This window comes from Gossypium raimondii, chromosome 1, assembly GCF_025698545.1.
Source record: "Gossypium raimondii isolate GPD5lz chromosome 1, ASM2569854v1, whole genome shotgun sequence".
Lineage (NCBI taxonomy): Eukaryota > Viridiplantae > Streptophyta > Magnoliopsida > Malvales > Malvaceae > Gossypium > Gossypium raimondii.
Genome location: NC_068565.1, coordinates 28,740,311 through 28,758,939, shown reverse-complemented (window position 1 = coordinate 28,758,939; position 18,629 = coordinate 28,740,311). Strand labels below are relative to the sequence as shown.

Below are 18,629 nucleotides of genomic sequence, written 5' to 3'. Positions count from 1 at the left end.
TCATTTCCTATGATAAGTATGTCATCCACATACAGTACCAAGAATGTTATAGTGCTCCCACTAACTTTCTTGTAAACACATGGCTCATCTTCATTTTTGATAAAACCAAACTCTTTGATTGCATCATTAAAACAAAGATTCCAACTTCGAGAAGCTTGCTTTAATCCATAAATGGATCTTTGTAGCTTACATACCTTTCCAACATCCTTTGGATTGACAAACCCTTCAGGTTGTGTCATGTACACATCCTCTTCAAGTTTCCCATTAAGGAAAGCTATTTTGACGTCCATCTGCCAGATTTCATAGTCATGAAATGCAGCTATAGTGAGCAAGATCCTGATGGATTTAAACATAGCTACAGGAGAAAAGGTTTCGTCGTAGTCAACACCATGAACTTGGCGAAACCCTTTAGCGACTAATCGCCCCTTATATGTTTGTACATTACCATCCATGTCGGTTTTCTTTTTGAAAACCCACTTGCACCTTATGGGCTTAACCCCTTCGGGTGGGTCAACCAAAGTCCATACTTGGTGTTCATACATGGAATCCATCTCAGATCTCATGGCTTCAAGCCATTTCTCAGAGTCTGGGCTCGTCACCGCTTCTTGATAAGTCCTAGGCTCATTTTGATCTATAAGTAGAACGTCACCATGCGTTGTAATGAGAAATCCATATCTCTCGGGTGCTTGGCGTTCTCTTAAAGATCTACGCGGTGGTTGTGTTTCTACAACAATTACTTGTTCCTCAATCCCTGGTGGAACTTGCTGTTGTTCTATCTCTGGTTCAGTGGTATTTTGCGATTCTCAAACTTCATCAAGTTCAATCTTTTTTCCACTTCCTTTTTTAGAAATAAACTCTCTCTCTAGGAAGACATCAGTTTGAGCAACAAGTATTTTGTTCTCAGTGGGATTAAAGAAATTATATCCTTTGGTTTCTTTTGGATACCCCACAAAAACACATTTTTTAGATTTGGGTTCAAGCTTAGTAGACGTCTGACGTTTAACATAAGCTTCGCAACCTCAAATTTTCATAAAAAACATACTGGGACGTTTCCCAGTCCACATCCCATATGGTGTCCTTTGAACCGATTTAGATGGAACACGATTTAGTGTGAAAGTAGCTGTCTCAATTGCATGTCCCCAAAAGGAAGTCGGTAGATCAGCATGACTCATCATGGATCGACCATGTCTAACAAAGTTCGATTTCTTCTTTCAGAAACTCCATTCCATTGAGGAGTACCAGGAGGAGTAAGTTGTGAGACAATCCCACATTGCTTCAAAAGATCATCAAACTCTAAGCTCATATACTCCCCACCTCGATCAGATCGAAGTGTCTTGATAGTTTTTCCTAGTTGATTTTGTACTTCATTTTTGAATTCCTTAAACTTTTCAAGGGATTCAGACTTATGGCGCATGAGATAGACATACCCATATCTACTGAAATCATCAGTGAAAGTAATGAAGTAGTGAAATCCTTCTCTAGCCTGTGTATTTATTGGCCCACATACATCAGAATGTATTAAGCCCAATAAATCACTAGCTCGCTCACTTTTACCAGTAAAAGGAGATTTAGTCATTTTTCCCAATAAGCAAGATTCACATACTTCAAATTGTTCAAAAACAAATGAATCCAAGAGACCATCTTTATAGAGCTTGGATATCCGTTCCTCACTTATGTGGCCCAAACGACAATGCCATAGATAAGTTTGATTTGAGTCATTTGATCTTTTAGTATTTATGTTGTAGATGGGATTTGTTTGATCTAAAATATAGAGGCCATTAATCAATTGTGCCGAACCATAGAAAACATTATTGAGATAAAAGGAACAACAATTATTCTTAACAATTATCTCAAAACCATTTTTTTCTAAACAAGAAATTGAAATAATGTTTTTAGTCAAACTGGGTATATAATAACAATCCTCTAAACATAAACCAAGTCCACTAGGCAAAGATAAATTATATGTTCCTACAGCTAATGCAGCAACTTTTGCTCCATTTCCAACTCGTAAGTCCACATCTCCTCTAGCCAAAGTCCTACTCCTTTGCAGTCCCTGTACAGAAGTACAAATGTGAGAACCACAACCTGCCTCTGATACCACTGTTGCATCGCCGACACCCTTACGGCGCAGCGAAAAAATTTAAAAATCAGTGACCTTAACCACGAATCCATGTGTGAGGAACGAATCGGGGAGAAAAAGGTTACAAAATTACCTAATCTTTATTCTGAGTAGACAACAACTTCTCAACAACGTGTAGTATGATCTACAGTCGAACCAAGCCGCAATCTATCGAGACTTCGACCTCTACGTATTCCACCCAGTTGACTACGAATGAAAGAAATCCCCAAAATAGTTTTGAAATTGATTTTTCTTTGACGGCTGCTAGACCCAAAAATAAAGAAAAACGAGATTCCTATATATCATTTTTTTAGGGTTTTTAGGAATTAAATAAATATAATAATATTTTAAACTGAAAATTATAATTGCATTAATTATAATATAATTTCGGTTAACCATATATTTATTTGAATTCATATGGTAACCAAATTCATGTCCTCATTATGCGTACAACAACCTTGTACATAATGTATTGGAAATTTGATTACCGAATTAAATTAATTCTATAATTAATTTCATTCAAGCGACACCCAAAAACAATACCAACTATGGTTTATTCCATTCATTTCAACTATAGGGTGTGACCCTGTAGGTTCCTGTAACGTTAGCAGTAATACTAGAACGATTCCAATGTTACAAACAATGAGTGGCGTCTAGCAATGCATTATTGCTACCTAAGTCACAAGAGATCATGATTCGACATAACCTTTTTATGATTAACCTTTTATGCAATGATCCTTAAGTCCTTTATCTCTAGATTGGACACAAGTCATGGAATAGTCACACTTGTATAGTCCATTCCATGTTCATTGATATCTTAAGCAGACTACGATATACAAATAAGTATGACATCTCATATCAACTTATTTGAGCATGACCATGCATTTCTAGTCTGACTTAATCAAGTGGCCTAATATATTACTTCCATTATGTAGGAGGGACTTATTCTATATCGACCAACCATATCCCTCTACATCGATTGTGGTATATCCAACATCAGCCTTTATAGAACAACCAGTTACAGTGTACGTTTGACTGTATCAAAATATACTACTCACGGTGTTTGGGATTATGATGAGCTCAAGTCTGAGGATCATATACATATTAATCACTATGAGTAATGTCGTGACAATTACATAATAATCCAAGAAACATACTCATAATGGGTCAGTCCAATATGTTGTTCTCTAACAAACATATTCATGCATCAATTATGACATTCCATATCAATGACAACTCTTTATCATCAATCAAATACATGTTAGTCTTAATGCATTATCGTTGTTCTATCCAACAATAATACTTGACTAAGGATCTTTTAAGAATAATCATCTTATTCTTAGGACATTATTATAAAACAGTTTATTTATATACACAGAAAAGAAACTGAAATAAAAATGGTAACGCCTTATATTAATAAACATGATAAATCAAGTATGTTATTACAACCATCTCATGATTGATCTTTGGGCATACTCTAACAATCTCCCACTAGCACTAAGACCAATCACTTATATATCTAATACCAAGTGACTTAGTGTGACGATCATGCTTCTTCTGTGTTAGAGGCTTGGTCAAGGGATCAGCAATGTTATCATCTGTAGGTACTCTGCATATATCTACATCCCCTCGATCGATAAGGTCTCGAATAACATGGTAGCGCCTCAGTATATGTTTGGATCGCTGGTGAGATCTAGGTTCTTTCGCTTGTGCAATGGCTCCATTGTTATCACATCGAAGTTCTATAGCATCTGATATGCTAGGCACAACCCCTAGTTCAGTAATGAACTTTTTTATCCAAACTTCTTCTTTTACTGCCTCACTGGCTGCAATATACTTGGCCTCTATTGTAGAATCGGCTGCTGTACTTTGCTTTGAACTCTTCCAGCTCATAGCACCACCATTAAGGCAAAACACAAAACCTGATTGTGATCGAGAATCGTCCTTATCGGTTTGGAAGCTGGCATCAGTGTAACCTTTTACACTTAACTCTTCCTCACCTCCATATATTAGGAAAGTATCCTTAGTCCTTCTCAAGTACTTAAGGATATTCTTGACTGTGGTCCAGTGACCTTCACCAGGATCTACTTGTCATGTCTTCAGTCCAATCTTTTAAGCTTTAAACTACATAGAAGAAGGTCATAATCATAATTTGACCTAAAACAATTTTTGTTTAATATAATAATTTGGTATTTGATTTAATAAAAAGATTGTTTTTAATTAAAATTGATTCAAATAATTATGTTTTTTATCCAAACCAAAATGGGATAGCAAAGTAGTGAAAAGTGAATAGCCGGGACTGGGACACTGGGTTGAGAGAAACAACACTGGGAGTTAATGAAGGAAGACTGTTGCTACAAACAGTGGCTAAGGCATAGCCCTTTGCTTGCATCTGCATGTTGTCCAGCTGTAATCATCCATTACTAAAATCTCGTTTAGGGACAAGGGAAAGCTGTTTATTTTGATTATAGCTTGTGGTATAGTTATATAAGAGCACACTCCGTCAAACAGTGAAACAAAGGAATACTTTGAAGCAACGACAGATCCAAAGCTTCCACCGTTCCCAGAAAAAATTGCTACTATAATGAGCTTAAAATTTCAGATATAAAAAAGATTCTTAAACCAAGCTCAAGGATCTTGACAAAATTTTGTCTTCTAAAAAAATTATAAATTAACCGATCTTCAAAAGGGGGAGTGAATCTGAAATCAAGGGTCAAATACATCTGCATATCATCTCCGTGTCACAATAGCGATTTCTCAACTGGACTCACAGTAAATCCATGGAAGATTACTTATATTTACAGTAAAGATCAGATAAAGAAAATATATATATGAAGTGTGTGCTGAAAGATCAACAAGCAGATCTGTTTAAATACAGAAACGAAGAACGAGAAGAATAGATAAGATTTACCGAATGAACTTACCAAGCGAAGGTGAAGGTTTGTAGAAGACGTTTGTAGCTTCACTCTAACCTCTAATTCTGGAAATGAGTGGAGCCGTGGAGGACCAGAGGTGGATCGGTGAAGGTGGATTGCTGCCGGCGGTGAACTCAAATTGAGAAAAAAATAGAGGAGGGCACAAGCTTAGGGAGAAATGTGGAAGAGGGGAAATGGGGAAATGGGATTGGGAAATGTATTTTAAAAGTAAATAATATATATTTATTATATTCGGGCTGAGCCCGAACCAAAAAAATTTTACCCGAAGCAAACAGGCCTCATTTTTTGTCCAAATCCATATTTAGGGCCTATATTTTTATTACCCGAACCCTCTCATATTTCAAACAGGCTGGTCTGCCCAACCATAATCACCTCTAGCACCAACTTGCCATGCGACACCACAAACAACTTTTTTTCCCTATTTTTAGCTTTTCTTGTCAAACTCTTTTAAAAAATCACCTAGCTAATATATCAAGCAACACCACAAAAAAAATAATTTTCCTTTCCCACATTTAGAAGGAAATACAAATATGTTTTTAGAAATACATATCAATTCCACCAATCACTTAGAAAAATTATTTTTTAAAATGGTATAATCGGCTAATGATGGGGAAGAATTAGGGTGGTACCACCAATGTTACTATAGATAACAACCCAATTTCAGAAATAATTAATTTTTTATATCATTTTGATAAATAAAAAAACCATATATTTGATTCCAAAGAATGATCGGTTGTACTGCTGGCAATGGTATGGCCAACACCACCTATGTTAGAATTGTGTGACTCAAATTCTAAGAGATTGCTTGCAAGTCAAGCTAAACAAAAATATATTTTCTTTCTAGAAGATTTAGTTTTTATTAGTATAATATATTTAGCATTTATTAGTATAGTTTATTTGACTTACTAATTTAGCCTATAAATAGGCTCTTTTACAATCTTAGAAATAAGACACACCCATTAGATTAGAACTCATAACACATTCAGAGAATTTTGTGCTTACGTTTTCGGGTTCTTTGTTTTTCGGGTTTTTGGGTTTAGTTTTTATCTCCATCTTTTGTACTCTTCATTCTTTTGCCATTATAGTAAAATTATCTTTACCCGTGGTTTTTTATCCTCTTTAGAGGGGTTTTTCACGTTAAATTTGTGTGTTCATCTTCTCAATTTCTTCTGTTATTTTTACTTGTTTGTTGCTTAATCGGGACGATCCTAACAAGTGGTATCAGAGCTAGTTTAACTTTCATAGATCAGCCCGTTTAGAGATGGCAGCAACAAGGTTTGAAATTGGGAAGTTCGATGGTGAGACAAATTTCAATCTGTGGCAAGTTCGGATGATGGCAATTCTAGTTCAAAATGGCTTGAAAAGGTTGTTACAGGGAAAAAGCCTGAGAATCTAAATCAAATAGAATGGGAAGAGCTTGATGAAAGGCCTTGTCGCAATCCGGTTGTGCCTCATGAATACTGATTGCGGGAGGTATTGATGGAGAAGACATCATTCACCTTGTGGAAAAGGTTAGAAACTCTTTATGCGACTAAGTCTCTGGCTAACCGTTTAGTGTTGAAACAACGTCTATTTACGTTTCGCATGAACGAAGGTGAGCTTCTTAAAGATCACATCAGTCAATTCATTACTCTTTTAAATGATTTAAGGAACGTTGAGGTTCATATTGACGATGAAGATCAAGCTATGCTATTATTGTGCTCTTTACCCTCTTCATACAAGTCTTTCAGGGAGACCCTGATTTATGGCAGAGACAAACTCTCGTTCAAAGATGTGAAGGGTTATTTGTTGAGTAGAGACAAACTCGACAATGAGTTTGGTTTGAATAGCAAAGCAGATAGGCAAGCTTCCGTTTTGGTAGCATCAAAGAAACGAGACAAAAGGTGTCGCTATTGTAAAAAGTTAGGTCACGTCAAAGCAGATTGTTATAAACTGCGAAATAAAAGAGCTGCTGAGAGTAACGAGGAAAATGTAGCTGGTGCTAATTTGGTCGATGAAGGCGATGATGATTTCTTGTTAGTGTCAATGAGCGATAATTCCAAGCTTACGTCTGAGTGGATCCTAGATTCAGGATGTTCTTTCCACATGTGTCCCAATAGAGAATGATTCTCCACATACAGTTCAGTTGAAGGTGGAGTTGTGCACATGGGAAACGATTCATCTAGTAAAATAATCGGTATTGGTACTGTTAAAATTAGGATACACGATGGGACGATTAGGACACTCTCAGATGTCAGGTATGTACCTGATTTACGAAAGAATCTCATCTCCTTGAGTATTTTACACTTGAAAGGATGTAGAATCAACATCGAGTCGAGCAACATTAAAGTATCTCGTGGAGCTCTCGTTTTGTTAAAAGGTAAAAGAACCAGCAGTCTTTATATTCTGGAAGGTTCTATAGTGACCGGTGAAATTGGACGTCCCTCGTCCGTTACGGAGTCAAAGTCAACTCATTTGAAGCGGAGGCAACTTGGTCATAGGAGGGAAAAAGGTATGACCGTTTCGTTGAAGAGAGGTTCTCTTTTGGATGCAGGTTTTAAAAAGTTAGGGCACTGTATTCGTGAAAATCAGACCCGGGTTAGTTTTGATTTGGCAGTGCACAAGTCGAAGGCTAGAAGTATTCCAGCTTCTAAGCATAGATTCGACTCAGTTAATTCCCTGAATAGTTCAAGATAGGCCCGTGATGGGTTTTGGCAAAGATGGCATTGAAAGAATTCGTGTCAAGGTGGAGATTGTTAGAATTGTGTGACCCAAATTCTAAGAGATTGCTTGCAAGTCAAATTAAACAAAAATATATTTTCTTTCTAGAAGATTTAGTATTTATTAGTATAATATATTTAGCATTTATTAGTATATTTTATTTGACTTACTAATTTAGCCTATAAATAGGCTCTTTTACAATCTTAGAAATAAGACACACCCATTAGATTAGAACTCATAACACATTCAGAGAATTTTGTGTTTACGTTTTTGGGTTCTTTGTTTTTCGGGTTTTTGGGTTTATTTTTTATCTCCATCTTTTGTACTCTTCATTCTTTTGCCATTATAGTAAAATTATCTTTGCCCGTGGTTTTTTATCCTCTTTAGAGAGGTTTTTCCACGTTAAATTTGTGTGTTCATCTTCTCAATTTCTTCTGCTATTTTTACTTGTTTGTTGCTTAATCGGGACGATCCTAACAACCTAGATTATTTTTGAAGCTATCCAAGAGATAAAAGGTATTAATGTACTTAGGCTGCAAATTCCTTGGCATTCTTGTCTGCCTTAGCAATGACTTCCTCAATTCCTCCAACCATGTAAAATGACTGCTCCGGAAGGTCATCATATTTTCCATCCAACACACCCTATATGAATCATGATTATTAAGAATTAAATTCTACTAATAACCATACAATATACAACTAAAATACACTTATCATTAAAAAATGCAACTAATATATTTGTACCTGGAAGCTAGTGATGCTCGCTTTCAACTCCACATACTTGCCAGGAGCACCAGTGAATGCTTCTGCTACATGGAAAGGTTGGCTCAAGAACCTTTGGATCTTACGAGCACGAGCAACAGTTAACTTGTCATCTTCACTAAGCTCATCCATTCTCAAAATTGCAATGATATCTTGCAAGTTCTTGTAGTTTTGGAGAACCTTCTGCACACCACGAGCAGTACTGTAGTGTTCCTCACCCAAAATATGAGGAGAGAGCATACGAGATGTAGAATCCAAAGGATCCACAGCAGGGTAAATACTAAGCTCAGATATCTGATGTAATAAAGGAAAAAGTGTTATGAGCAGAGAGCAGCAGGTAATATATAAAGTAACAACAGATAGAGTACCTCCTAAAAAGCTACATATATTTACAATACCTTCCGGGACAACACAGTTGTAGCATCCAAGTGAGCAAAGGTTGTCACAGGTGCTGGATCAGTCAAGTCATCAGCAGACACATAAATTGCTTGCACAGAAGTGATAGAACCTTTCTTGGTGGTGGTAATATGCTCTTGAAGGCCTCCAAGATCAGTAGCCAAAGTTGGTTGGTAACCAACAGCAGATGGAATTCGACCAAGCAAAGCAGACACTTCAGAGGTTGCCTGAAGGAAAAAAAGGAGGAAAAAAAATCAAACCACATTAGCAACATGCAACATTACAGTGATAGGAGATCCGGTATTGAGGACGGGCTGCCCTCTAACAAGTCCCTCCATTCCATCCATAGCAATGGTCCTAACCATGTTTTCACCCAAGTGCTGAGCTACTTCGTGCACAAGCCGGATCGAGTGGTCCATTACCTCAATGACCGTCAAAATAGGAGGCAAACCTTCATCAAATCTTACATCAACGACGGCACCAATCACTTGACAAACCTGACCGATTGCTCCAGCTCCTAAAAATTCATCGGTGATCTTACCTCAGTCGGCTACCTTAGCGGGAGGAGGCTGCGAAGGAGTAGTAGAAGCAGCTGCAGAAATGGAGTACTGAGCATCGCGTGAGATAAAGTAGGTGCAGGGAAAAGGGCGGCGCTTAGGAAGAGGAGAACAAAGACGAGGGTTAGAGTTTGAAGGTTTAGACATAGATCGGCGAGAAGCTGAGCGGAGGAGGGAACAGAAGAGCCAATGTGAAGTCATTAATTAGGGCTTCCACAGAGAGGCTAGTGTTTGATGATGAGAAGGGAATTTGTGAGACCAGTATCAGTTTGTTGAGTTCCCTTGCTTGTTATAAAGCTAAGAGATTCATTCATTCCTGGATCTTTTTCCATTTTATGTTTTACTATGGAATTTTCTCTTTCTTTTATAGATTTTTCTTCCTTTTTTAACTTCATTTTTTCGATTTCTTTTAATTTTGTTAATGGTTCGACTATTATTTATTTTCTGTTAAGGAGCTTTCATTTCGGGGGCATTTATCTTTTGAATTATAGATAATTTATTTATTACCTACCCTGTTTAATGAGAAATTTAATCGGTTTATATTATCAATATTTTATTGAGTGGATCTCTATCAAGTTCTAGATAAATTTTGATAAATAGTCATTATAAATAGAGTTCTATTTTATTTATACTTCTTATGTCCATACATATAAACTTTAGAGAAGCATTGTAGATAATTTCGATTGATCAATAAAATGACTAATTTGACAATCAATCTATGAATTCATCAATATTAAACCGAATAGCGCGTACAAACTTACCGTCACAAACCTGATCACACGCACAGATTAAACCGTTGGAGTAGAAACCACTACTTCATCGTCTTCTCCTACGCAATAGATTCACAGAACATTAACTTCCCTAACTTCACACCTTTACACTAATTCAAGCGGAATGAAAAATTAAACTAATCGAACTTACACTTGCCCAAAAAAACTAAGAACAATTGAATTATCAAACCCCAACAATTAGAACAATCAATTCTAAATAGAGAGGAACGAAAAAGCAAAAAGAAAACATAGAGGAAAATAGAGGAATGGGAGAAACTAATGTTAGAAAAATTTTGAGGAGAGAGAGAAGAGAAAAATAAAAATTAAAGAATATCCTAACTCTCCACTAACAACTAAATCTCACTAACACACACTCTGATCCTCATCCAACAACCTCAGAGTTTTAGTTCCACCGAACCTCTATCAGACAACCGAAAGAAAAATATCATCCATACTCACACGAGACCTTAGGGCAAGCTAACACTTCACCACTTGAACCAAAAAGTTCATTCTGATATGATTTGTCTAGAAGTAAAATATATGCCAAACCACCAAGGATAAGGCTAGGATAAAAAATAGCATAAATTTTCAAATGTGGGACTTGAACCCAAGACCTCAAACACAAAATCAAAACACTTAGCCATTGAAACAGATACATATTTATAACAAAATTCACAGAAATAAAGTTAAATTAATCAGGGTGTTACAATTGTCTGAATTACTTTTTGTACATTCCTTGAAGTGAATGTTTGCAATAAATATAATCAATTTTATAATCATTTCTTTTGGATATTTGAAGATTTTGAGATATTTCCTAAAGTGAATATTGCATTTAATTGTTTTGGAAATTACATTTATTTTGTTGACTTAGTGGCATTATAAACTTCACATTGATTTAGACATTTCCAGTAGTAAATGTCACAATAGTACTTGTGGATACAAAGTAAAATAAATGACATTAAAATTATCAATTTGACACAAGAAGTTCTTGATACAAATGCATTTACTACTTGGCGTGACTAGTTAGACCATTCTAGATCATATATGATGCGAAAATTAATTGATGATTCATATAGACATTCATTAAAAACCAAAAGATTCTTTAATTTAAAGAATTCTCATTTGTTACTTATTCTCAATGAAAATTTCTTATGAGAAACTCACTAGCTTAAGTTAAAATTTAATGTCTCGCATTTCTGAAATGAATATGGGCTCATTCATCCACCATGTGGATAATTTTGATATTATATGATTTTGATAGATGCATCTACAAAATAATCACATGTGTTACCAATTTGCAACCTGCCGTTTGCAAGATTGCTTGTTTAATTAATTAATTTCAGATTATGCAATTAAGACAATTCATCTTGGTAAAGCTTATGAGTTTATATCTCAATCTTTTATTGATTGAGTTTGAAAAACTTTTGTAAAAGCTTGTTATTTATGCGCATATCGGTTTAGGGAAATTATTAATTGAACACCTCTGATTAATATCTAAACCATTACTTATGAGAACTAAACTTCCTATTTCAACATGAAATTATGTTGTTTTACGTGTTGTACACATCAAGCCAATAAGTCATAAATACTCTCTATTATAATTGATTTTTTGTTAAGAGCTAAATATTTCTCATCTTTGAACTTTTGTATGTGCATATATATTCCAATTGCTCCACCACAACGCACAAGGATGAGCAAGTCCTCAAAGAAAGTTAGGAATATATATTAATTACAAGTCTCCTTGTATTATTAGATCTTTTGAATGTATTGGAGATTCAATTATGACATGATTTGTGATTACTATTTTGATTTGATAACTTTCCCAATATTAGGAGAGAAATAATAGTGAATGAAATCACTACTTGTAAAGAGTTATTATTATCTAGATCCATATAGAGAGTAATTTGAACCGAAGTTCAAAAATGATAACTCACTTTATTACAAGTTATTTTTCAAATGTATTTACTAACTTAATCGAATAACCAAGTTATATATATCATATAATATTTTAATTTGAATCAAAGTCCCATTAGGACAATCAATTAGAATTAATGATAGATTAATTGGTTCTAAAGATGAAAATTCTTTTAGATGGTTATACAGTGGAGGCGACTGCTCCAGAAGAGACCCAAGACATAACTAAAACTCCAAAAGAGATTCAGGTACCTGAAACTAAAGATTAAAATAGTGAAAATAAGAGATTTCGATAATTTATGTCAATTCGAGAAAATGTGGAACCGATAATAAAATTGGTCGACAATGATTTTGCATGCAATATTATTAATGAAATAATGAAATCAAAGGAGGATCTTGAATAAATCTATTGAGAAATATAGATATGGAATAAAGTGGTCAAAATAGAAATACGCAACTCAAGTACAATTAAATTTGTGGAGCTTTTAGACCAATAGTCCAAATATCTAAAGGTATAAAGCCAGTTAGGGTGCAAATGAAATAGTTTTGCAAAAACGGAATAAAAATATTAAGTTTTTCGCTAAGTCCTAGCATTGATTATGAAAAGATATAATATTCTTTTACGGTGGATTCAATAACCTTTAGATATATTCTTTTAACAATTCATAAAAGATTTAACTTGCGTCTAATGGTTGTTGTTACAACATTTTATGAACCACTATATAGTAAAGTTTATATTAAAATCCATGAAGGATTTAAAATGCTAGAAGCATATTGAAATTCTCGAGAAATAATTAATTTATATGAATTGAAATAATTTGAATATATGTGGTGAATAGTAGTTGAAGTGGGATTATAAAATGATCCAAAATACATATTTTTGTTTTTATAGAAGAATCATGATTAAAATTTGCTACAATTATTATTGAAACTATAATGCCCCAAAATCGGCCCAGAAGTTTTGGCTGAATTTTGGAGGTCACATTGATCACTGAAGTGATCGTAGAAAAATTTTAGTTTAACAAACCAAAAAATATTGCAGTATTTAAGTTACATAAAATTTTCAGTTAAAAAGTCCTAATATTTCAAAAGAAAATATAGTCCCAATGACACTTACGAGCGTAAAACACAAAATTTCATACCACAGTTTTCAAAACAGTACTTACAATTCAAGGTGTTTAACTATAAACTCAGAAATTATTAAAATACTATTAAAGCCTATTTTTACCCGTGACTATTCGAGACCTCCGCAGACTGAGTCCAGCATCAAAATTTGGAAACGTACCTGCAAGGGGAAGCACTAAGGGGTGAGCTACACGAGCTCAGTGTGATTTCAAAACGTATCTAACAATGGAATTACAGATCAGAAACCAAACAGTAGTTCGATAACAAAAGGTACTTACAGAGATACGCAGAAACAAAAAGTAAAATCAGAACCAACGTCCCAAAATATGCAACAGTCAAAGCAAACCAAATCACACACAGAATACTCAACAGATAAACCCATCAACAGGTCGATACAATAATACTTATCATCACAATCCAAAATGTCACTACGTTAACACCTCATTGCGCGCAGAATCATTCATAAATGTTATGACAAATAGATAGATTACAGACAAGTAGCTCACATCCAGATACATATGAATGTAGTCAAGTATTAAAAACCCACCCATCCAGCCAAAACATCTCACCGTCCCTTGATCACACCCTAAAAGAGCTGTTTAAGCTCATCCAACCAAACATACCACATAGGACCTCGAAAGGTCTATCCAACCCTATACACCATGTATGTGGACTATGCCATTAAGAAAATAACACGCAACAAGGCTAGTAAATATGTAGTACAGTGCATTGCGATAAACTGTTGTACAAACATCTTGTAGTTTAAACTGTCAGATCAGATAATAGTACGCAACAAAGCTGACGTACACGCAGTACAGTGCGGTAAACTGCTGTACCGATAAGTTGCAGTTAAACTGCCAGATCAGATCAGAATTAGTCTTCCTTCTCTTCACAACCAAGCCAAAAATTACTCTATGCAAGTGCATGTATGTTTACAACCTCAAAGAAACAAGGAACACATCAACGGACAGTCAGACAGAAACAGGCATACACACACCCAGCTAACCGGGTTCAGAATCAGATATCTCGCACAACAGTCACAAATAACACATAAGTCCAAGCTCAGATCAGAGTCTTAACTACCCTTACTAAAGCCTAGTCAAGGTTCGGAACATACAGACACATTTTCAGATAAAAAACATACACAGAACTAAAATTGGTGGCTTAGGGCCACACCGCCGTGTGCTCTGGCCATGTGGAAAAGCCTAGGCCTTGTGGTGGTTAACACGCCCGTCTGGGAAGAGGCACACGCCCATGTGACCCAAGGACATGGCCGTGTGAACAGGCCATGTAACTCTCTATCCATTTGTGCTAAAATAGAATACAAGGTATACACGGCCGTGTGAGGGTCTCACATGCCCGCGTGCCCACCAGACACTACCGTGTGTCCAAAACACACACCCGTGTGAGATCCCTAAATCCCTAAATTAGCCACACGGTCGTATGGTACCAAATCACTAAAACCCTAATTCCCAAACACACACGCCCGTATGCCTAGGGGACATGACCATGTGAAAATCAACTAATTTCCCCAAATTATCCACACGGCCATGTGGCATCCAAATAGCCCAGAAACCCTAAATCCCAGTTGCACACGACTGTATGAAGCACCTATGAAGGGCACACGCTCGTGTGGCCACCCGTGTGGACACGAAACTATACCGAAATAGGCTATCGAATGTGTCTTTGTTGTCAAAACATTCTCCAATCCTTAATAACTCAAAAATAAATCAAAATCACACCCAGTTCCAAGCCATCCCATGATATTTGACATTTCGAATGGTCAATTTCACAAGCACACAAACAATGTCGAATTTCACCGAAACAAATCAAAAATTCAATAATGAAAGGGAAGGGTTTCTGATCACACATGCAAATAAACACCTTAGTTCACAATAAAACTCCCTAACAATCAATGAACCACAATGCCTTCACTTTTTGCACAATTGTGTCTCCCTCTAGAACTCGAAACCAATCAAGACGACGAAACCACAACGACCAATAAGAAAAAAATTTCGTGAGAAGAGAGGGAGAGGGGAAAAAGAGGAACATGTTTTTTTGTTACTTTTCCCCTTTTTTTCCCAAAACCAAAAAAAAAAGTAAAAAAAGTAACACAAATAAAAATAACTATAACCTTTTAAAACCAAAACAAAGCTAAATCAAAATAGTTCCCTCAAAACACACTTGAGGACTTGAACCAAGGACCCTAGGCTAGACTAACACACAACCAACCACCAGACCAGCAGGCCTATTCTGACACTAAAATGCGAAACTAAACACAATAGCACAACCTACTCACTAACCCTAACCAAAAAAGCTCAAACTTCTAACCCTAAAAATTAGGGTGTTACAAAAACTCCAGAAGAGATCAAAATATATTTCCCCTAAATTTTCCCTCACTCATGACTTTCAAAAGAATAGTGATATAAATGCTTAACACATGCATTCAAATAGTCATTTGGAAAATTAGTATATTTTCATGAGGGGGAGTAAATACGTGCTATACTCTTTTTCCCTTAATCGAGGTTTTGTCCCATTGGGTTTTCTTGGTAAGGTTTTTAATGGGGCAGCATATTATGCATATTATAGATATGTGTACTCTTTTTCCTTCACTAGAATTTTTTTCCCACAAGGTTTTTATCTTAGTAAGGTTTTAACGAGACACATTATCTACAAATGAACATCCAAATGGGAGTTTTATGAATATTTTATTAAGTGGATGTCCATTAAGATTTAGATAAGTTTTGATATACTTTAAATTCTAGTAGTCATTAGAAGTAAAGTTCTATTTCATTTGAACTTACTATGTCTATAAATATAGACTTCGGAGAAACATTGTAGATGATTCTGATTGATCAATACAATACACTCTCTCTTTGCTCTCTGTGACACCTGAAACCCAACCAGAACGGACCGACCCAAAGTCGAAATGACACATTAGCTACCGAAGTAACTCTCTAGCACAAAACCACCCCAAAACACACCCCAACCTTATAACATCTCAATTCTAGCTAATAACTGTCTAAACTTATTGTGGAAGAGATTTGTAAACCATTTTAAAATTATTTTTAAGGATTTAACCCTAAAGGTATTTTAGTCATTTTACCACTTAAAACTAAACTATCCCAATTTTAATTCTAAATGATTACCAATTTCCTTTTAAATCAATTTAGAAACCCTTAAAATTCATTTTAATTAACCATTTTCATTAATCCATTTACTAATTAAGGCTATATTAGCTAAGTTTTATTACTTTAATCATATATATACAATTTTAATTAATATAATTACAATTAATAAACAACATGTATTCATAATTTAAGCATTCAAAATCATGCTTAACAAACAACAATTAAATTATACAATGGGCTTACCTTAGCCACAAAGCTATCCACTCTTTGACAAGCTACAGTTAAAATGTATTAGTGAAAAATTCATGCTTCAAATCACTATGTTTTCAATCACCATGATATCATTTAGCAACATACTATAATCCACACAACATTTAACCATAAAATCAATCATTAAGAAAAATAAGTATAACATCTCAAAATTAAAATCCAAATAAAAGTTTCAAATGTCCATTACAAGTATATCAAATTATCTCAATTGAGTACCATAATGCCTTCTAATGTTTCTACAGAAGAGTCCTTAATCTATAATACCAAATAGAATTAAACTTGGACTAGCCTTGCCCTTGCTCCTTAACTACCCAAAGCTGGAAAAAAAAACTCTGCACAAAGTTGTGAGGGTGTGAGTCGAAAAAGCTTAGTGAGTGACCATAAATTCAATAAGTAAATCACACCAAAAACATACTTAAACCAAGGTAAATCATGTATCAAATTTTGAGTATATGAATCATAGTTTCAATTTCATGCTCAATTATAACATTCAATTGATTGAAATTTCCTACAATAATGCAACATCATAACATCATAATTCCATATGTTATTCCATGGGTAAAATCACATTTATTATGGCATATGGAAACATAATTTAATTAACAAGAAAACACTTATATTGGAAAATGACATCCATGGCAAAAATATAAACATTTGATCATGCATTGGATAAGCAGATCTTCAATCTCCCAAATATCGAATACAATACTTCGTTTGGATAGGGCATAGCCACACACTCACTTATATCGCCTCGAAATCACCAATAATTGAATGGAGAAAAAGACTCAACACTCCCTTATCCACTCCAACAAAATTAATACTCCTAGAGCCATATGCTCATAAATAACACATATAGTGGTGAGTACTCAGTAATCCTGTAGCATGCCATCTATATCCAATGGATCCACCATGAAATGTTGCCAATATAACCAATCATACAGGGCATAAAATTTGATATTTGAACACTTAATTCATGATCTAAAAATTCAAATTAAATCATGTCACTTAGCAATTTTAGTACCAACATAGATAAGCACAATAAGTGTCTTTGTCCATGGATCTAAAACCAATCATAAAACCATCATCAAGTGCTCTAATATATAGTAATCCATGCTCCAATTATTATTCAATACAATTCAAATCAATTATACCAAACACACAATTCACAATTTCCATAAATCATTTACAAATATGCTTATATAAAATTAAAATCAATTTTAATAATCTAAATCATTTGAGATACAATTCAATCATTAGAAACACAATTCGAAACCTCAATTTAGAATGTAAATAGGTGTGTTTACCAATTGCTTTTAAAAATCACCACCTTCACACTTTGCTTCTCAAGCCAAAGTATATCAAGTAGCTGTATTTGGACCTCGATTCTGATGAACAATGGCCTCTGCTCGTTCTGGAGCTTAAATAGAGATAAAATACATGTTACAAGATATCATTAACAATAAGAAAATAAAAAAATCATGAACTACACAGATCTAAAACTTATCTCTAATCTGCCTTACCGAAAACTCACAGTATAGACGAAACACAAATTTCAACCCCTAAATGACCTTCTCTACACCAAAAACCATTTCTAAACATCATTTCTAGTCTATCAACACAAAACCTAAGCATCAATTTCATCAAAAAAACCATTTCATAATTTTTTGAAATCAACTCATGTTTTTAGTTAAAAACGGATTTGTCAAAATTGATCAATCAAACGAGTTTAATATTTTTCTGATCAAAAACCTCTTAATAAAAATGATTTTAGATTAGATATCCATTTAAACATGGATTCTAACTCAAAACCATGAATTCACCATTGATGAATTTCATGTTCAAAAGAGAAGAGATCAAGATTTGAAAACCATTTTAATCGATTTAAATTGAAAATAATGATTAAAACAACTTTAAAATGAATTTAGAGTTGAGAAATTACCTTCAATTGA

The 18,629-nt window shown here is 34.7% G+C and overlaps 1 pseudogene; it reads right to left on the bottom strand.

Moving 5' to 3' along the window:
• Positions 1-8,213: 8,213 nt before the first annotated feature.
• LOC105785534 (ATP synthase subunit beta, mitochondrial-like) lies at positions 8,214-9,889 on the bottom strand (annotated as a pseudogene).
• Between the last annotated feature and the right edge of the window lie 8,740 nt (positions 9,890-18,629).